Source organism: Diabrotica virgifera, chromosome 3 (genome assembly GCF_917563875.1).
Source record: "Diabrotica virgifera virgifera chromosome 3, PGI_DIABVI_V3a".
Classification (NCBI taxonomy): domain Eukaryota; kingdom Metazoa; phylum Arthropoda; class Insecta; order Coleoptera; family Chrysomelidae; genus Diabrotica; species Diabrotica virgifera.
In genome coordinates, this window is record NC_065445.1 from 278270395 (window position 1) to 278293743 (window position 23349).

Here is a 23349-nt window from a genome sequence, read left to right on the forward strand (position 1 = left end):
CTGTTACTTCATTACAGCATGTTTGGTTGGTTGATGGTTCTAATGGAGTTAATGTATATTGCTTGTGGTTGTAATATTATATTAAATTCACATTTAGAATCAGCAATACTAACGTGGTTGTATAATGTATTACTTCATGAATATTTGAAACAGAATGTTAGCAACCCTCAACACATGATGGAGAAGAAGAATTAGACAACTAACCTAGCTTGTTCTGACACTTCATACTTCATAATTCCCTCAATAATTTATAAATAAAAAACACAAAATTAAAAAACTGACACCTGAAGAAAGATTTTAAGAAATTAAAAAGTAATTGTAGTAAAATAATCAAATGTAGTGCTCCAGAACTAAACAATCCCTCTTTTTGTTGTATCGTCCTTTGTCCTGTGTGTTTCTATGTGAGGTGAATTTACATAACTAGCAAGTATTTATTTATTGACAAATTTTATAGCACAATGTAGGTATACCAAGAAAGTATAATTTACTACCAATTTCCATTCTCTGGTTCAATAGTTTATTAATATCTATCCATAGCTTATATCACTTATAACATAGTTGCTGTTCACAAACAATTACTTCCTATTACAATTATATTTCAATTTAATTTCTATTCCAATTCTCCACCATTAAATTGTAATGTTTTGTTTGCCTGCATTGCTGTTTTAATTTTTAATTTAATTTAAATCCACCTTTTGTATTGCTATTTATTAATTTATTATTTGACTGCCAATATGGCATTTTAACTACAATTAATAAACTTTCGATCTCCCTACTCCTCTTATTAGAACAATAGTCCCACACAAGCAGTACACGTCACAGATCTGGTTTTGACCTTAAAATAATAATTTTACAACTGCACAATCAAATTCTAAAATACACAATAATTACTCAATACATTTAAGATCCAAACGTTGTCAATCTTACATTAATAATAAATAGAATTCCTTAATATACATATAAATATAGATAAAATTAAAATAAAATAAAATAAAACCTTTAAAATCAGCACACATTAAAATTGTAAAAAGTCATTCACTAATTTGATTTACACAAACATAACAACAGACACAGATTTGCTGGTTAACTTCCACCAATTATCTCATCACCCTCAAGAACTCCTAATTCCCATAGATTTGTTTACCTATGCTGCATCGCCCGTCTATTCCACCACATCCCGTTAACATAACTTTAAAAGAAACATCATGATAATGAAAACTGAGTTGATGGCTCCTTGTATCCGAATGTAAGTACGACACGTTATGATTGCATGATTATGTATAGCATACTTCTGCGCATGTTGTCGCGTTTGAGGGAAGTTTTGTATCACCACCCCCAAGAATGCTTTCATGTGCATTGGTATGCTATTTCACTACTTTTATGTATGTTATTCAACATTGGCTTGATCATATGGATCTTTAGCATCTTTTACAACCAGACAATGTTCTAATTCTGGTTTTTATTTGTAGCATTTTGTAACTTGTTACCTTTGACCTGAAGATGCTCTACAAAGTTTAAAGAGCGAAACCGGTCGTCGGAAGTTATAATAAAGATTGAGAGTAAGTCTGACTTTTACTTCATTTAGATTGTTTCTGTTTAATGGCAACCGGTTTCCTAGTTTTGACAACTGTCACATTTAAGAAAATATCCATAATATACGTATTAAAAAATAATCTTAAGAATATCACACGACAGTAACAATGAATAAGAAAATAATGCTTCATTTTTACTCAAATTTCTTGTCATTTGGGCAATAGCTACTCGAGCCCTGCGGGCTCTCGTGTCTATTGCCAGAAAACAAATTTTCGAAAAACTGTCGCATTATTTTCAATTTATTCTCACTCTCTTGTGATATTATACCCGATTATTTCATTCATAGGAGATTCTGACCAATAGAAAGCTACAGAAATCTGAATTAAATCGATAATTTTTGATAATTGCCCGTCGTTAAGTATATTACGTCAGATGCCCTTCGTTGCTACGAAAAAATACATTCAGTGACATTAATGACAATTAATGTTTTAAAAATTATAAAAGTGATGACTTTCAATCGTCAAATATTTATAAAAACTTTGTGTTTAATTGTACTAATTTGTACTTACATAAATAAATTACAATAAAATTTTGGTTTTGAACAGTTTTATTCATGAAATAATCGCAACAAATTGCACTCGAACTCTAAAATTAATATAGAATTTTAGAGCTCTTGTGCAATTACTACTGATAATTTTTGATAATATCCCGTCGCCAAGTATATTACGTCAGATGCCCTTCGTTGCTACGAAAAAATACATTCAGTGACATTAATGACAATAAATGTTTTAAAAATTATAAAAGTGATGACTTTCAACCGTCAAATATTTATAACAACTGTGTGTTTAATTGTACTAATTTGTACTTAAATAAATAAATTACAATAAAATTTTGGTTTTGAACAGTTTTATTCATGAAAAAATCGCAACAAATTGCACTCGATCTCTAAAATTATTATCGAATTTTTGACCTCGTGACACTTTGATATAATTTCACTCCCCTTTGGGTCGTGAAATTAAAACTGTCAAAGTGTCACTCGGGAAAAATTCGATAATTTTAGAGCTCTTGTGCAATTACTACTAAAAATATTTGGGTTTGTGATGCACATTTTTATCTCGATTACATCACACATTTAATGAAACATAAATATACTAATTGTTTTTGTTACATTTCCGCATTTTTATAATTAGGCAGATAGAAACTTACCATCTGAACTAGAAGGGATGAAAGAAGAGCTACAAAATAAAATCCTACATACGACTGACCGGTAATACTATACAGAGCGAACTGAAAGCATAACAAAATTGTCAGTAAGTTTACAGTGAGTCTAATAAACAGCAGATTTCCAAAAAATTTATTGAAACTTTCAATCGTAAAGAATATATCTTTGTACAGTTCCATCACATTTTCTATTACGTACACATCTTTTTTCTGATGTTTATCGCTTTTGTGATGGAGTGCTTCTGTCAGTTTATAAATCTCTACTAGTCTTTTCTTAATAGAAATAGTTATTTCGGCAATTTCTATATCAAGAAACATAAGCGTCATCACCATAGTAACAGTACAAGTAGTACAGATAATTGTAAATCCAAAGAAGATATTTATCCACACCGACATTATTAGTCCAATAAGACCAAAAAGGAAGTAAACCCAAAATGATAGTATCGAGCCACATTTAGAGGTGACAATAGTTCCAATCTTATTATCAATAAGTTGCATATTATCTTGGAGTTTAATCCAATATTTTCGATTTACGATAAGTCCATAGAGACAAAAAATAGTAATAATACATGTAGTGGCTCCAGTGGCGAGATGAAATAATTTCGCCAAATTTTTTCTATTAATATTGCCATAAATGGATATTTCCAGTCCCATCAAAATGAATGAAAACTTTGTAACAATTTGAATAATCAAAAGCTCTTTTGATACGCATGGTATAATACCTAGAAAGTGGCCAACCTTTGTAAACAACAATATAAAGTTTAGATCTGTATTATTGGTGTTTTCTTTTTTGACAGAGGTGTACATTTTGTTGAATGAATTTTATTCATATGAATGAGAACTTCTGTTGATCATTTATCGATAGTCTTCAATGTCATGCCAGTGAAAAATTGTTCATGCTTAACTAAATATGAGCCATAAAGTTAACACCTACATTATGCATTAGGCGAAATAAGAAAAAAAACTAATACTCGTATACGTCTATTCCCATTAATGGGACACATTAAGTCCTTAATGTGCGAAAGTCCTAGATTAATTTAAATAATTAATATTTTTTACGCAGTGTATTTTTTCTTATTCTCTAGTACCTGTGTACCCTACGAAATAATCAACAGGGTTGGTTCTAAAACACCACCCAGCTAAAGCAGTCGTTCATCTGACCAATATAATAAACGCATTGATGGGATTCACAAGATTCTCTAATCAACGGAAGGAAACCCATGTGACCACAATCCACAAACCAAGAAATAATAGCATTTTTCCACAGAACAATAGGCTAATAACCTTACTACCAGCTACAGAAACAGAAAGACTACAGGTGTTACCAGAAGACCAATTCGGATTTAAGGATTCTACATATTATCATGCACTCATCGTTTCCAGCACCTAGCGGAGTCTTCGAAAAACCTGATTTTACAAAGAGGTGTCTGATACCATATGTTCCGGACAGTATGAATTGTTCATATTTAAATCCTTAAAATCAACATTTTTCGGAAACTAAACGCTACGTGCTAGAAACGATGAGTGCATGCTAATATGTAGAATCCTTTAGAGCCAAACATTCAAATGAACACAAAAAAACTTTCATCTCTTGTCCGATCAGTCAAAGACAACATTCCAAATGAACAACACGGAGTTTATGCAATTCCTTGTGCAAACTGCCCCTGACCTTACATAGACCAAACCAATCATAAGACATATTCGCGCTGCATGCCCTGAACATATCCTGAACTTACCCAGAAGGAGATCGCCTGCGCATTAGGTTTTTGGGGGGAAATATTGGACCTTATTAAACGTCCAATTTTGTAATGCGCAGGCGTTCTCCCTCTGGGTCCGTTCCGGGTATACAGCGCGAATAGGCCTATTGAATCTAAAATAGGATTTATGAACGGATGGTGTCGGCCCTAGGCCAACACCATCTTCATACAGGTCACAAAATTAACTTTGAACACTTCAAAACCATAGCCTCCATCCGGTTTTATAAACCAAGAATTGTCCGAGAACCCATAGAGATCTAAAAACGGCCAAATTGTTTCAACAAAAGAGATGACGGACAGAAGAGATGAAACGAAAACATCAGAAACGTGCTAAGACATGAACCAAGAGAGAAAAAAAAATGAAAAAAGAAAACTGAATAGGTTTGGACATATAACTAGAATGAACGAGAACAAACTAGTAAAGAAGGTGGCAGATGCCAAACGACAGGGGAAAAGAAGAAGAGGCAGACCTAGAAAGGGGTGGATGGAACAAATCCAGAAAATCTAGACCAGGGGAGCGAAAACAGTGCAACAGATGAAGGAAATGGCAGAAGACCGGAAGGCGTGGAAGAAATGGGTAAAAGGTGGATAGGTGATAGCAAATTCCGACGATCTTATTGGAGATAAGGACAACGAGAAGAAGAAGAACTCAAATTGTGTCTTATTTCCCAATAAAATAGTAAATTGCATTCCAATGTAAATTACCTACCTACCCAATTATGCAGTAAATATTTCGGCTTATGCTGCACATTCTTGTATCTAATGCATTCTAACACTTACAGCATATGAGAATCAGGACAATACATAGGTATATGTTGTTCTGAAGCTATTTCTTTGTGGCATTTTTATTATTAACTATTTATATGCAAAATAAGCCACAATTAAATTGAAAAAAATAATTTGATAACGGGATAGTATCACGACGTTTCTTCCTGGTTTTCCCTCTAGTCCGTTCTTTAACGGTAAAATATTACAAAACCTCTAAATTTTAAAGAACCGCTTATTGACATGAAATTTGGCATACACATAGCTAACAAGTCAAAGAAAAAAAGTGATATTGTGCCGATATGTGCTTTTGCCCTGGGGGTGGTTTTCACCCCCTCTTGGGGGTGAAAAAATATTCGTCCAAAGAAAGTGAGGAAATGGATAAACTGGCTAATTTTAAGTAACTTTTGTTCTATAGAGTTTTTTCACTAAGTCAATATTTTTCGAGTTATTTTGCAGTGAATATGTTCATTTTTTCAACAAAATAAACACGCTTTTAGACGGTTTTTCGCAAATAACTCAAATAGTAAGTATTTAGTCGAAAAACCATTCTTAGCAAAAATATAGCCTGTAAAAATTTTTAAAAAATGGTGTATATATCACGTCTCTACACCTAGTAGAAGCAGAGTTATAGCTAATGAAAAATAGGTTCATATTCGTTAAATTCCAAATGGAATATTTTAACGTGAAATTAACCAAAAATGAAGCACATTTCGGGGAAAACTCATTACAACTTATTTAAAGTGTTTAAAAAAACTTCATTTTTGTTTTATAAAAAAAATCCTAGCATCAAAATTAAACAAGTTACGCTCAAAATGAAGTTAGTCCCTTTTGGTTTTGGTAAAAAAATCGAGAAAATCACCCCCTAATTAGTATCTTAAATGAAATTAATCGTTACGACTTCACAAGTTTCTTGACTCGTGTATATATTGTTTATATGATCTGTAAGTTTCATCGGTTCAAAGTCCTTATTATTGAAAGGGCTGTAGTTAAAAGGGGTTGAACGATTCAGTGATCACGAATGTATGCAAATTTAGAAACACCAAATCTCAATCAATTTTTGTCTAACGGAAAAACAAAAAAATGCATGATATTCAGAAAAGCAAATCTGACTTTTTTTGTTTTCAAGATTTTTGGTATCTCTCAAAATTTTTAAGTTATTTTGAAAAAAAGCATATTTTTCAAAATTTTAATTTTTAAAAATTTTACTTTGGAACCAAATTTTTTCAAAAATAAGCACTTTAAATCGATGAAACTTACAGATCATATAAACACAACATAAGTAAAATAATTTGTGGAGCGGTAACGATTAATTTCATTTAAGTTGCTAATTAGGGGGTGGTCTTCCCGATTTTTTTTTTTTGCAAAAACAAAAGGGAACGACTTTATTTTGAGCGTAACTTGCTTAAATTTAATGCTAGAAACTTTTTGTAAAAACAGAAATAAAGATTTTTTTAAACACTTAAAAAAGTTATAATGGGTTTTTCCAAAAAGCGCTTAATTTTTCGGATATTTCACGACGAAATATTCTATTTGAAACTTGGTGAATATAAATCTATTTTTCATTGGCTCTAACTCTGGTTCTACGAGATCCAGAGACCTAACGCGTACACCATTTTTTTACTTTTTTATAGGCTATATTTTTTCTAAGAACTTTTTTTCCAGAAAATACTTACTTTTTGAGTTATTTGCGAAAAACCGTCTAAAAATGTGGTTATTTTGTTGAAAAATGAACATATTCACTCGCAAATAACTCGAAAAGTGTTGACTTGGCGAAAAAGCTCTATAGAACAAAAGTTACTTAAAATTAGTCAGTTTATCCATTTCCGGACTTATTTTGGACATATATTTTTTTACCACCAAGAGGGGGTGAAAGTCACCCCCAGGGCAAAAGCACACATCGGCACAATATCACTTTTTTCTGTGACTTGTTAGCTATGTGTATGCCAAATTTCATGTCAATCCAAGCGGTTCTTTCAAATTTAGAGCAAAAACCGTGAAAGAATGGACTACTCGTGATTTACTATGGAATCTCTAACGCGAGAATTTTACTGTCATCGTTGCATTTGGTTGTCTTTTTAAAGACAGATCACATGCTATGATTTTTTGGTGACGAATATTCTTGAGTTGGGGTTGCTTTCATGTAATCGAATGAACTATCTTTCAGTAAAGTCATTCCAGGAACGCAACTCATAAATATTGGCAATATCATTTTAAAGTCTTCTACTTTAAAATGTATAATGTATGTCTGAATTGCCAATATAATGAGTCAGATTAAATAAATTATTAGAAGAATATTTTACTTAGCAACAGCATTTTTGTTTATTTTAGTAGTATTTTGTATTTTGACAACGACACCCGATTTGGGTGTCGAAACGTTAATAAAATTATTTTTTCAATTTAATTGTGGCTTATTTCCCATGTAAATAGTTAATCATAAGTATATGTATATTATAGATTCAATGAAACATGAATAAGGGCCGGAGTAGCTCAGGCGGTAGGATGTCTGACCTCCATGCAGGTAGGCTGGGGTTCGAATCCCAGCGCCGGCGAGAACAGCTAGACATTTTTAAAAATGTCTATAGGTCCCAGGTCGACTCAGCCTAAATAAAATGACTACCTTGGTAAAACCAGGGGTAACAACAGGCGGTTGATGTGTAGCACTGGCCTTGTTACCTTCGTTGTATACCGTAGGTCCTAGATATAGCAGACTACCTTGCTATAATTCCAAAGCCGGTTTAGCAGTATAAAAAGGGAGATAATTATTATTACATTTTTGGATTTATATCATTAAATATATAGATAGATAGATATATAAATACTTACCATCATAAGAGATGAAAAAATAGATAGGAAATAAAATCCAACATACGACTGACCAGAAATACTATCCAGAGCGAATTGAAAACATAACAAAAGTGTCAGTAAGTTTACAGTGAGTCTCATAAACAGCAAATTTCCAAAAAAATTATTGAAGCTTTCAATTGTAAAGAATATATCTTTGTAGAGGTCCATCACGTTGTCTATTACATACACAGCTTTTTTCTGATGTATGTCGCTTTTGTTATTAACTTCTTCTGTCAATTTATAAATCTCTACTAGTCTTTTCTTAATAGACATAGTTATTTCGACAATCTCTATATCAAGAAATAGAATAGTCATCACCATAATAACAGAACAAGAAGTACCAATAATTGTGAATCCAAAGAAGATATTTATCCACACCGACATTATTAGTCCAGTGAGACCTGAAATGAAGTAAACGCAAAATGACAGTATCGAAGAACATTTGGTGGTACCAATAGTTCCAGTCTTATTATCAATAATTTCCAAATTATTTTGCAGTTTTATCCAATATTTCCGATTAAGGATAAGTCCATAGAGACAAAAAGTAGTAATAAGACATGTAGCTGCTCCATTGGCTAGATGAAATAACTTCGCCAGATCTCTTGTATTAACATGAGCATGAATTGATATTGCCAGTCCCATCAAAACGCAAGCAAATTTTACTCCAATTTGAATAAATAGAAGCTCTTTTGATACACATGGTATAATACCTAGAAAACGCCCCACCTTTGTAAACAACAATATAAAATTTAGATCTGTATTATGGGGTTTTTCTTCTTTAACAGAGGGGTACATTTTGCTGAATGAATTTTTTTCATATGAACGAGAACTTCTGTTGACTCGATTGTCTATAGGTATTAACTAAACATGAGCCATAATATTAATAGCTACATTATGTGTTAGGCCAAATAAAAAAATAAAGATAATATACGTCTATAATGTGACACATTTAGTCCGTAATATACCTAATTCCTAAATAAATTTAATTAATTATATATTTTAATTATGACTTACACTGCGAAGACACTCTAGATCAGGGGTGGCCAAACTGCGGCTCGCGAGCCACATGCGGCTCTTTGAAGAATTACTTGTGGCTCTCGATAAATGTACCAGAGATCCTTTTCAATTCTGTGTTATGATTTAAAAAAATTATTATTGTTCCGTATGTGTTTCACAATGTCTTTTAAATTACTGACAACAAATGAAAGACCAAATGCAACTTTGTAACAAATTCCATTTCCGTCCAAACTAAGAGTGATACGACACATCGAAAACTACGCGAAAGAACATTAAGAGTGGCGAGACACAAAAGTCAGTAATCAACTCATTCTAGACTCTAGACCGATTTGTATACATATTTAGTCATTTTACTCGACTTAAATAATTTCTTACAATATTAAACTAGAAAAACTTAACGAGTACGAGTAAATAAGAAAGCCAGAAGGAATATTAACCGAACTCCAAAATTGATTTCAAGACTTAAGAGGAAACAGTAGCGATCAACAGGTAGCCAAAACGCGTTCCAAGATTGCGGCTGTAATTTTGAATATTTTTTCGAGATATTTGGCACACGTATTCGTAATATAATAAAGAATGGCGGTACAGAGCCCAATTTGAAAAATATATTAATATGTGGAAATTACTCTGTAATTAAATACAATATTAAAAAAACGAGCCTGTACCGCCATTAAGAAGAACAAAAAAATACACTTTTTTCAAATAAACTTTTTTATCCGATGCCTAGATTTTGTGTCATTTTGGAATTACTAAAATTTTTTATTTCATTAGTAGTTGATCGCTACTGTATCACCTTAAAGTATTTTAAATCGTCTCTTCATTTTTTTCTGAATTTATTTGAAATAAACATAGTCCATAAGGTGACTTTTTTATTACCAATATATGACCCAAAGAACATTTGGAGAATTAAAATTAATAGAGACGCAAGAAGATCAAGCTCAAAAATAAAACTATAAGTCGACGCCGATTACCGAATTTTGGAAATTTGTACCAAAATCGAAGCTCATACCCTAAATTAAAAAAGTTATTATTTCGATATTAGGAACAACGTACTTGTATGAACCATTTAATTCCATTTTAAAATTCGTGAAATCCTAACACAGAAAGAATTACTGAGAAGTGCTACCACAAATTATTCACCAAATTTTAAAGAATTACCAAAGAAGGAAAACAAATGTTGGACAGGGAAAGGAACAAAAACATTACAAACGTGCTAAGACAGGGACCAATAGAGAAAAAAATTGAAAAAAGAAACCTGAATTGGTTTGGACATATAACTAGAATGAACGAGAACAGACTAGTAAAGAAGGTGACAGATGCCAAGAGACAGGGGAAAAGAAGAAGGAGCAGACCTAGAAAGGGGTGGATGGAACAAATCCAGGAAATCGGAACCAAGAGACGGAAAACAGCGCAACAGGTGAAGGAAATGGGAAGAAGACCGGAAGGCGTGGAAGAAATGGCTAAAAGATGGATGGGTAATAGTTAAGTTCGACTCTCTTATTGGGCATAAGGACAACGAGAAGAAGAATAAGCAAAAAAATGTAATTAAGTTTAAATATTTCGTAGTTTTTTTCTGTTTTCAATAAATAAAGGTTCTGTTAAAAACATTGTACATACCTTCTTTACATACTTTTTGAATACGTTTTTAATTGAGGCTCGCGAAAAAATTTTAATTGTGAAAAGTGGCTCTGACTATCAAGGAGCTTGGCCACCCCTGCTCTAGATTAACACACTACGATGTAAAATCGAAATTCATGGGAAAATAATAAGGCAGGAAGCAAGGTTTAGTTAGATATATGGGAATAGATATAACCAGCTACGAAGATAGTCCAGAGAAATAAGGTTTTTGTCGGGACACTTGAGCAGCCAGGTTGCAAATGTATTTTTTGGGTACTATATACCTAATACATTATAAATACAAAAATACCCGTCACAATTCGGACGAGAAACTTAGTTATTAACAAATAAGGGTAAAAAATGGCAGTTTTTTCGTTTAAATCGCTACAGGTAAAAATAGGGTAATTAAATGTCTTATTTATAATATTCTTCTTCTGTGACGCATCACAGTGTCATTTAAATAAAATAGACAAAATCATTAATAAATCCCTTAGATTGTGTATAGGAGCCCTAAGAAGTACACCGATAAATAATCTACAAGTTGAATGCTGCGAAATGCCGATGGATACATATAAGACGAAAAAAACTTGGCATCAGCCTTTTAGTTAGATTGTATGAAAAAAAGGCAAATTTAATTTCCAAAATACATCAACTGTTTTTAGCAGACTTGACAGAAAAATATTGGATAAAAAAGAAAACTCTAAATATAGTAAATTTGTATTCAAAAATGACAATATATGATAAACAACTTTATAAATATGACATAAACCCAAATTATAATATTGACTTTAATAAAAAAAGCCTATTCTTTTCAATTACACTCTGAATTCGATAGGCCTTGAAAGATGTTACCTAATAAAAGATCTTGGTGTATGGTTTGATAGTGAATTAAATTTCTCAAACCATATTGATCTGATTACAAATAAAGCAATGAGGTTGTTAGGGTTTGTTTTTAGAACATTAAAATGTTTTGACAATATATTTGTTTTAAAGGAAGTTTACTGTTCCTTAGTGCGATCAATTCTAGAATATGCAGCACCTATATGGCATCCATATTACACTGTGCACAAAGAAAAACTTGAACGAGTTCAGAGAAAGTTTTTGAGACGAATAGGTCACAAACTAAAAATACCTTATGAAGAGATAAATGTTAATGACATCATGAGGCTTTTGAATTTAACCCCTTTGGAAACCAGAAGGAACTATTTAGATATTTGTACAATATATAAAATCATAAATAATATTATTGATGACCCATATCTCCTGGCAGCTGTTGGCCTGCGTGTTCCATCTATTAATTCCAGAAATAGCCAACTACTTACATTGAGTTTCATAGAACCAATTATGGCATTAACTCGCCTATTTGTCGAATGAGCAAATTAACAAATGAAATGTTACAAAAGTGTGATTTGGATTTATTTAATGATGGTTTTAATAAATTTAGTGGTAAAATAAAAAAGTTTCTATCAAATTAATATTAAAATTATTATGGTAAAATGTGTCTTATTTATTAAATATGTAATCTGATTTCAAATTTATTACCTCCAAACTTTTTGTTATATATATGTTTCAGTGTTTTTATAATTATTGAAAAAAATCTAGTCACGACATCTTGTTATTGTTATAGTAATATTTTAATATATTTTGACTTGTATGTATATTCTAATGATTTAACTTTGTAAGACTATATAGGTTATACTTATAACTATCCTTTGTACTTTTATAATTATTGTTGTTTTATACCTACGTACTCTGTAAATGCTATATGCGTAAATAAAATTTTGACTTTGACTTTGACAATTGTATAAACATATTTTAGATATTAAGTTTAAATTGTAATTGTAAAATATAGAGTAAGTATTTCTTGTAAATTGTTATAAATTAAAAGAAAAAAGAAAAGAAAAAGAATATAAAAAAATAATAGAAAAAAAAAATATATAAAAAAAATATATAGATAAAAATGAATGACGAACTTGGACAGTCCATAGTAAAATAGCTTTCGAATTAAGTAGAGGGCTAAAGAAGAATGTTGCACTTTTTGCTGTTGAACTCTGAGAACATCATTTAGGAAAAAAATAGAAAAAAAATATTATAAAAAATTATTAAAAAAAATACAAAAATAATTATTTATTAGTAGAATTGTTTATTAGAGATTAATATTAGTATTAGTTTTAGGATAAGATACGAAAAAATGACTAATAAAATAAAAAATAGTAAATTTGGCGAATGGATAAAAGTGTTCGCAGTCATATAAACCCAAATAAACAACAACAAAATTTAAACTCATTGACGCATCGTCTTAAAATTTTTTCTTCCAGTTTGCTTTTCTAAGATTCCACCTGGGTCGAGGATACGATCTAATTATTGGAATTGATATTCCGATGGTGATAAGCACAGGACGATGTTGAGTATGTGGGAAGTCTGCAAGGACACTTCTCGCAGTTGTTAGTGGTCTGTCATTGGTATCTTTTGAGACAAAACATAGGTCTGGGTTATATTCTCTTCTCCATGCAGCTGATTTAAATGTTCCTCTGTCTTTGCCATCAAAAACTAGATATGTGTTTTGCTCTTCGGACCATTCTACTAGTGCCTCCCCATTTTCATCATTCGTGGTGTACTTCCACATTTCGTGGTGGCTGTTGAAGTCGCCGATGTATATAGTAGGATGTGGATGATCGTTTAGCACTTCTGGGTTCCATGTAGTTGCTGGAGGTTTGTATATGTTAACTACGGTAATATCTCCAATCTTGGTGACTACTTCATGTATATTATTTTCATTGGAAGCAGAAAGCAGGAAACCATTTTCTATATTGCAGCGAATGTAGGTTGCGACGCCGTCATGTTTATCATAAGTGGCTCCCAGTAAATCGTAGCCAGGTATTTTTCCCCTTAAATCAAGCTGGACTTTGTCTTCAGTATGGGTCTCTTGTATGGCAACCAGGTCAATGTCGTTATTGTGTAGGATTTTTTGCAACACTTGGCGTTTTGCCTTGCTTATGCCCTCGATGTTATAAGGTCGCGTCATATTATAATGCACGTCGCGTTTTCGGCACGTAGCGTTTCGTTTGCGAAAAATATAATTTAATGGTTTTTAAATTGAACAATTCATATTGTGCGTATAAGACACGTAACGTAGCGTATAAGACACGTTACGTCTGCGTTCGGTTCATTCGAAAACAATATTTTTCGGACGTTGACAGATACGGGTCGTTTTCCCCTTGTTGTTTATGTAGGTATTTCTTTGAATTTGATACCGAGTATTTAGACCGGTCAGTATCGTCGCCCTCGCTAGCGAAATTATTCCGATTCGATTTTTTGCACAAATTTACTCAAAGAGAGGTTCTTATAACATATCCACAGGGTGCCAGGCGGTGCCGTGGTCGAAAAATTGTTTAAACAATCTTTTTTAAACAAATTCACAAAAATATTTTTTCATTCGAGCAATATTTTTTTTAGATAATCTGGGTAATTCTGAGCAAAAAAGGTTTCTTGTCATTTTTCTCTAAAATTGCGAAAAATCAAGGCTTAATAACTCGATTAAAAATTATTATTATGAATTTCAATAAGTGACCAAATCAAGTATCAAACAACTTCTTCAAGGTCCTGAAGAGATTTTTGTCATTATTTTATTACAAAGCTGTTATTTTTAACTATTAACAATTACCTCTATAGTCCGACTGTATCGTCGACCCCGTTAGCGAAATTAGATTTTTTTGCACAAACTTACTCAAAAAGAGGTCCTTATAACACATCAACAGGGTTCCGGGCGGTGCCGTGGTCTAAAAATTGTTTAAACAATTTTTGTTAAACAAATTCACAAAAATAATTTTTATTAATAATTTAATTAAACCCAAATTAATAATAATTTGAGTTATTCTGGGCAAAAAAGGTCTCTTGTGATTTTTCTCTAAAATTGATTGTTGTCGAGTTATATGGCCATTTCCGCATTTTTGCAAGATACGTGTTTTGCTAAGAATAACCCAAATTATCTAAAAAAAATCGTTCGTAATATAATGAAAATATTATTTTTGTGAATTTGTTTAATAAGAATTGTTAAAACAATTTTTTGACAACGGCACCGCCCGGCACCCTGTGGATGTGTTTTTATAAGGACTCTTTTTGAGTAAGTTTGTGCAAAAACATCTAATCGAAATAGTTTCGCTAACGGGGGCGACGATACAGTTGGACTATAGCGCTAATTGTTAATAACTAAAAATAACAGCTTTGTAGTAAAATAATGACAAAAATCTCTTTGGGACCTTGAAGAAGGGGTTTGAAACTTGATTTGGTCACTTATTGAAATTCATAATAATACTTTTAATCGAGTTATTAAGCCTTGAAAATGGCCTTTTCGCATTTTTCAAATTTTTAATCGCATGTAACTCGACAACAATCAATTTTAGAGAAAAATGACAAGAGACCTTTTTTGCCCAGAATGACCCAGTTTATCTAAAAAAATATTGCTCGAAATGAAAAAAATATTTTTGTGAATTTGTCTAAAAAAAAATGTTTAAACAATTTTTCGACCACGGTACCGCCCGGCACCCTGTGGATATGTTATAAGGAGTTCTTTTTGTGTAAGTTTGTTTAAAAATATCGAATCGGAATAATTTCGCTAGCCGGGGCGACGATACTGCCCGGTCTAATTTAAAAAGTAGTTTTCGAGGCAATTTGTCATGTAAGCATGTGTTGTGACAATAAACACATCTGCACCGCACCAAACTGAAACCAACGGAAACGTTCTATGTATAATATGAAAATGTGAATGGGCAGTCCGATTGCCGGTCTGCAAACGCTACGTGCCGAAAACGCGACGTGCATTATAATATGACGCGACCTTAGACAGACTCGGATACAAGGTCCGAGATCTCTCTAGTCAGTTGGTTCTCAGAAGAATCTTTATTTGTTCCCATCGTATGTTTACGTATAGATAAGATTTCTGTTTGTGATCTGTGATGTTGGCAAGATTTTTTTTTTGTTTTTCGTTCGTCTGCCGCCAAATTTTTGCTAGTTCATTTAGCGTTACCAAGGGTACACCACATGGAGGCGAACTAGCATTACACCCCCAAAAGACTGATGGAAACGTGTGAAATGAAAATAGTCCAAGATATCACAGAAAAATCATTATGGGACAGAAACGTAGCACAGACTTCAGGCAAAGCTGTAATATAGAGAACATCAATGACTGTACACTAAAAAAAAAGTATCTTCTTCTTCTTCTTCTTCTTCTTCTTCTTCTTCTTCTTCTTCTTGTAATAGGACTATGTCCTATTTCTTCTGTTACAGTCTTTGCTGCGATCCAGAGCTCCAACTCTCGTACCATCGTTTTTTGGGTCTTCTGTGTTTTCGCCCAATGCGCCATACGTTCAGGGTCCATCCGATCTACGTGGTCTCTCCACATGCGTCGTCGCGCTCTTGTCCATCTCACTACGTCTTGAACGCCTAGCTCTCTCAATGTGTCTTCGTTTCGTATTCTATCTCTAAGTGTGATACCTCTTATGGATCTTAGGGTTTTCATCTCTGTTGTTCTCATTATTTGTTTGGTCTTTGTTGTCTCGGCCCTTGTCTCAGCTGCGTATGTCAGTACGGGTCTAACACATGTCTTATAAATGCGGACTTTGCTTTCGGTGCTCATATATTTATTCCGCCAGATTATATCCCTCAGGAAACCAGATATTCTCGCTGCTTTCATTGCCTGCTGCTTTGATTCTTGCCACAGATGCCTGTCGCTAGATATTTCCACACATAAGTATCTGCAATCCATTACCTGTTCGATTATATGGTCGTCCACTACTAATTTACATCTAATTGGGTTCCTGGATATTACCATCGATTGGGTTTTCTCTTTGGATAGTGTCAGGTTATACTTTTCGGCGGTTATTTTGAATTTTTGTAGTAGGCGTTGTAAGTCATCTTCGTTTGCGGCTATTAAGATTGCATCATCTGCGTAGCAAAGTATTCTCATGGTTCGGTTACCCATTTTGTATCCCTGATTCATTATGTTAACACTACCTATAACATCATCCATTATTAAATTAAATAGGCATGGACTGAGGCTGTCCCCTTGTCTAATGCCTGCATTGATTTTGATTTCTTCCGTGAGTCCGTGTGTGGTTTTAATTCGTGTTTTGTTGGATCTATTGAGCTCTTTGATTATGTTTCTATACCTCTGACCTATGTTTTTCTTTTCAAGGATAGTGAGCACGTCCTTTAATCGTACTCTGTCGAATGCTTGTTTCAGATCTACAAAGCATGTGAACATGGGCTTGTCGAATTCTATTGATTTCTCAACTAATTGTCGCATTATGAAAATAGCGTCTATTGTAGATCTGTTTGGGCGAAAACCCTGTTGTTCTTCCGATACACCGGCTTTCTTATATATTTTTTGGGATAGAATTTTTGTCAATAGTTTTGATGTAGAATTGAGTAGTGTAATTCCTCGGTAGTTCGTAGGATCTGTCTTTACGCCTTTCTTGTAGATGGGTATTGTTATACTCTCTCTCCATTCCTCTGGTACTGTCATGTTGTTTACAATTTTTTGGAATAATGTTGTTATCTCTTCTATTATTTTTGTATTTAATTAATTCATTTGGTATATTATCCGGACCTGGTGATTTTCTATTTTTTGATCTTTTGATTGCTTCGTTTACTTCTTCTTGGGTGATGTTGTCATTCTCTGTTTCTTCTTGCTGAATGTTTTGTAGGTCATTTCTTTGTACTTCATTATTATCGTCGTTATCGTCTTTGTATAGATTCTCGAAATGAGTTACCCATTCTTCTGGTTTTATTGCGTTAATTTGTAATTCTTCGGTAACCGGCTTCTTCCTGTTCCTCAACATGTTCCATACCTTCCTTTGACCTCCTCGTAAATCATGTTCCATGTCATTTGAGAATGTTTCCCAATATATTTGTTTTAGATCTTTGATTCTGTTAGTTGTTCTATTTCTTTCTGATTTATATCTTTGATACTCTTCTGGGGTCCTATTGTTAATATATCTTACGTATGCATCTTTCTTCTCTTTTGCTAAATCTTTGACTTCCTGTGTGAACCATGGTTTTTGGTTTCTGCCGCTGTTTAAGTCAATTGTTCTTTCTCCAATGGTTTCTTTTGCACTACTAGTTATATGAGTTTTTATTTTTTCCCATGCTTCGTTTATATTGTCTGTGATTTCAATAGGGCTAAGATTGATCTTTTCAAAAAAAAGTATGGCATAGCCATATAAGCAAAATGGGAGAAGGATGACTGGTAAAGATAGTACGAGACAGATCACAAACAGTGGAAGGAGTATAGGAACGCCAAGGAAGAGATGGAGTGACAACCTGGATATCTGATGAGGACGCATCCGAAGATGGAACCGGTGCGAGCCTATTAAGGAAGCAGGAAGAGGAAGAATATTTTTCATGCATCACTTTTTTTCTCATGGTCTGGATGGCCGTATCTTCCAGGCCGGTCGTACTGTAGCCAGTTGGTTTATTATACATCTTCTTCTTCAAGTACCTATCCCTTCCGGATGTTGGCGATCATCATGGCTATCTTGACTTTGTTTACCGCAGCGCGGAACAATTCAGTGGTAGTCGTTTTATACCACTTTCGTAAATTTTGAAGCCAGGAAATGCGTCTTCTTCCCGGTCCTCTTTTACCATTTACCTTCCCTTGGAGAATCAGTTGGAGAAGGCCGTAACGTTCTTGATTTCTCATTACATGTCCTAGATATTCTAATTTTTTTGTTTTGATGGTTATGAGAATTTCACACTCTTTCCCCATTCTACGCAGGACTTCCACATTAGTAATTCGGTCAACCCAGGATATACGTAGGATGCGCCTATAACATCACATTTCGAAAGCTTCCAGCCGATTCATAGATGCAACACTTGCAGTTACAACAGAACTGTGAATATGTAGCATTTTAACAGACGGTATTTTGTTTTTAATGATATGTCTCGACTGTTGAAAATGGGTCTCATTCTAACGTATGCTGCTTTCGCTTTTATTATTCGCTGTTTAATTTCTGTTGAGTAGTCCCATTGACTATTTAAATTCGTACCCAGATATGTATATTGCTCAACTCTTTCTATATTCTGTTGGTTGATTGTAAGTTGAGCGTTTAGTATTGGTTTTTTACTAATTGTCATTTTGGTCTTCTTTATGTTAAGAGCTAGTCCGTATCTGTTGCTGACTTCTGTTATACGATTTGTTAATATCTGTAAATCATTCAGCTTATCGGCAAAAACTATGGTGTCATCTGCATATCTAATGTTATTCAACCATTCACCATTTATTAATACTCCTTTCACACAACCGTCTAAAGCTTCATTAAATACCCATTCAGAGTAAATATTGAATAGTAGTGGAGATAAAATACAGCCCTCTCGTACTCCTCGTTCTATTGCAATTTTATCAGTTAACTTGTCTTCAGTTAACTCTCTCAGGAGAGGTAGATGGCGCACGAGTAGTACGTTGTAGTTTTGCAACCGCTCTTCAAATTTTTCCCGATATAGTTAATTGCATACAGTTTTTAATTACAAAAGTTAGTATAAAGTGTAGTATAAACTATTGTTTTGTGTTTACAATACATTTTCAGTGAGATTCGCTATTATTTGTTTGCAAAATTTGGTGAATATTACAAAATCTAAAGTGGTTCAGTCGCCATTATGGTAATATCAACGACAGACATGCGCGAAATCAAAGGTGCCATAATAAGTATTTTTAATGATAAATACTTGCAAGAAATCGCTGAAAAAGTAGCAGGAATTGTAGCGAGCAAGCTGGAGGAAAGGCTTAATCAGCAGTCGGCGGCAATTGATGCCCTTCAATCCCAAGTAAACACATTGGTTGAAGAAAACAAACGACTCCTGAAAATGTCTGACGACCATGAACAAACATCGAGAAATCAAAACATCAGAATCTTCGGTCTAAATAGTGAAAATGAAGAAAACCTTGAAGCAAAAGTTTTAAGCTTGTTTAAAAATAAATTGAAAATAAACGTGGAAAAAAGTGAACTATTAAAATGCCATCGTATACCTAATAAAAACCAAAATGATAACAATTTGCCAAGCGGAATTTTAGTCAGGTTTACGACGTGCCAAGTGAGAGAGTCGATTTTGAGAAACCGAAAAAATCTCAAAAATTCGGGAGTGCAAATCAAAGAAGATTTAACAAAATTACGTCTTAGTTTGTTTAGGAAGGCCATACAGCTTTTCTCAAAAAATAGTGCGTGGGTGCTTAACGGCAATGTTTTCGTGAAAAATAAAATTAACAAAGTTTTTCGCATTCACAGTGAGCCCGAATTGGAAAAAATTTATCATGGAAACTAACCACTATGCTATGAATTAATAAAACACCGAATTATGGTATGGATTAAAGTTATTTACATCTCTTCTTTGCTGAAGGTAACCTTGTATGCTGTGTTTTATGTTGATTGTTTGTGTAGATAAGTGATATTTGTCTATAATAATACAATATTTAATAATAAAATTATTACATTATAAGACTAGGTACCTTTCTAACATTTAAAAACTGGCTCTTTTATATACTGTTTATTATTCATGTCTTCATTTTTTATTATTTTTTTCTTCCGAATCGATATCAAAAAATATCAAAACTTTTCGTTAACTAATATTAATAGCCTAGTAGCAAACTTACATTATAATAATATAATAATGGGTAGGCTTATCGTTCCATCTTATTCAAAAAGTCGAAAAATTTATGTATATGTATACGCATACTTACTTTGTAAAATTGTAAACAATAACAAAACAAACAGAAACTCTTTAAAAAATGTTATTATCTATTAGTAGATTTTCTTTTTTGTATACATTTTTTTTTCTTTCTTTTTTTCCGGGACATTAGTAACTACTTAGATAAAGTTAAATAGGCGGGTTGCGAGATAAAATTGAAAAATATGAAATATTTAGTTAGGGCACTTTTTTTAGTTATTAAAACTTTTTTAAATAATCTTTTGGGCAAAACTGAACTGTGTAATCTGGGAAGAGGTAATTTGACCTACATTGGTGCGGGGAGAGGAGCTATTATGGGATATGGCTAATTATTTGGGCACTCGACAGTTGGAAAATAATAACGACGATTTTTTAATAAGCAATTTGAGTAATTTTTCAGTAGGCCATTTAAATGTACGATCTTTAAATACTGGTTTTGACGAGTTTACAAACTATATGATGGAATTGGACATTGACATGTTGGGGTTGACTGAGACTTGGCTAAATTCCGACATGCCAAGTTTCACCTACAGACTTCCGGGATATAGGTTTGTAAGAAAGGACAGATTAGCAAGAGGGGGTGGCGTTGCACTTTATATTAAAAATAATATAAAATTTTCTTTGATTGATTTAAACTTTCCCTTTTTTGAACACATTGCCATAGAATTCACTGTAAAAAATATAAACTATATACTTATTAATATTTACAGGCCACCTTCTGTAAGCGAATCTGTTTTTCTAGACCAGTTTGAGGATTTACTGGGTTATGTAACCGTTGCACATAAGAATATTATTATTGTCGGCGATTTAAATATCAACTTTTTAAGTAATACAACATATCCAAACAGACTAAAAAACTTGTTACAAACTTTACAATTTGATCAACATATTAAAGAGCCCACGAGGTTTAATTTTACAAATAACACATCTAGTTTAATCGATATAATTATTACTAGTCAAAACATACAATGCATAAAATCAGGATCATTGGCAATATCTCAATGTGTGACGGATCATAACCTGGTCTATACAATACTGAATCTACCTAAAATAACCTGCCACAAAAAAACTGTAACGTACAGAGACTACAGTAACATCATTTATGATTTATTAATGGAAGAAGGAAGAGTGCTCGATTGGCAGCAGCTTTTCGTGACTGATAGTATTGAAGAAAAAGTGGAGATTTTCACGTCTCACATAAATAAAATTTTAAATAAGCATGCTCCAGTGAAAACCAGGAAAATTTCCGAAAAACCTTATTTGCCATGGATAACTACCAACATAAAGCAGTTGATTAAGCTTAGAGATAAAGCACATAAAAAATATATGAGAACAAAAACGGAAGGGTCTCTACAGTACTACAGACAATTGAGGAATTTTACCAAACATGCTATAATACGGGAAAAAATCACATTTTTTAATACATTTGGACAGAGTAAAGGGAAGGAATTTTGGAAAACAGCAAAAAAACTCAATCTTACTTATAACGAAAATCAATTCTATATACCAGATAATCTTAACAATGCGACAAATATACACAACTTTTTTTCAGAAATCGATAACAAAAACAACACAGTTTCTACAGATTTGATAGAATTTTATAAAAGCAACAGGCTTACAGACAACACTGACGAGTTTAATTTTACACTATTGGACAGGGAAAATTTAAATAAAATCGTCTCCAAAATATCGTCTAATGCAGCTGGTGATGATGGGTTAACAATAAAAGATATAAAATTATGCTACCCTTTTTGTGCAGATGCATTATTGAATATAATTAATTCGTGTATTTTGAATTCATTCTATCCATCTGGCTGGAAAAAAGCTATAATTAAACCATTACCTAAAATACCTGAACCAAAGGAGCTGAAAGATCTGAGACCAATAAGTATACTCCCTGTCTTATCTAAAATTTTTGAAAAGCACTTATATAATCAAATTGAGTCATTTGTTGAAATTAACAAAATAATACCTGATTGCCAGTCGGGTTTCCGGAAAAATATTAGTACCACTACAACACTTGTCAGCATTTTGAATGATATCAGAGAAAATGAAGAAAAACAAAATAGTACTTGCATGACCCTTTTGGATTTTAGTAAAGCATTTGATACTATTGGTCACGAGATGCTGTTGGCCAAACTTCATTACTTTGGCTTTTCCAACAGTGCAGTCAATCTCATGCAAAACCTACTGACGAATAGATTTAGTTGTGTTCTTGTTAAAAAAGACTCAAGTGTTGATAAGTCAGAATTTAAATTAGTTAAAAATGGCGTCCCACAAGGTTCGGTAATTTCACCTCTGTTATTTTCCATTTATGTTGCTGACATGAAAAACTGCATTAAATTCTGCAAATTTAAGCAGTTTGCTGATGACTCCCAGTTAAAAATACCTATAAATAGACACACTATAATAGACACTCAAAATAAATTAAATGCGGACCTTAAATGTATATCTTCATATGCAGAAAATCACAATTTACAATTAAATGCATCCAAATCGCAAATAATAATTATAAATAAAAATAAAAATGCCAGAGAGCTTATCGAAAATACATTACAAATTAACATTAATAACAATCCAATCCCCATTGTAAAACATGCAAAAAATTTGGGTATTATCTTTGATAATGAACTTTCTTTCCAAAAACATGTAAAGAAAAAGTTAACTGCAGGATATCTCAGATTAAAAAATTTATATAAAATAAAAAAATACTTGACATCTAAACAAAAATATTATCTTTGCAATACTCTTGTCTTGTCCCTGTTTGATTATGGTGACGTTGTTTATGGCGACTCTATATCTTGGTTACTTAAAAAGTCAATCCAAAAAATCCAAAATAGTTGTGTAAGATTTTCATATAGAATTCCGTATAATC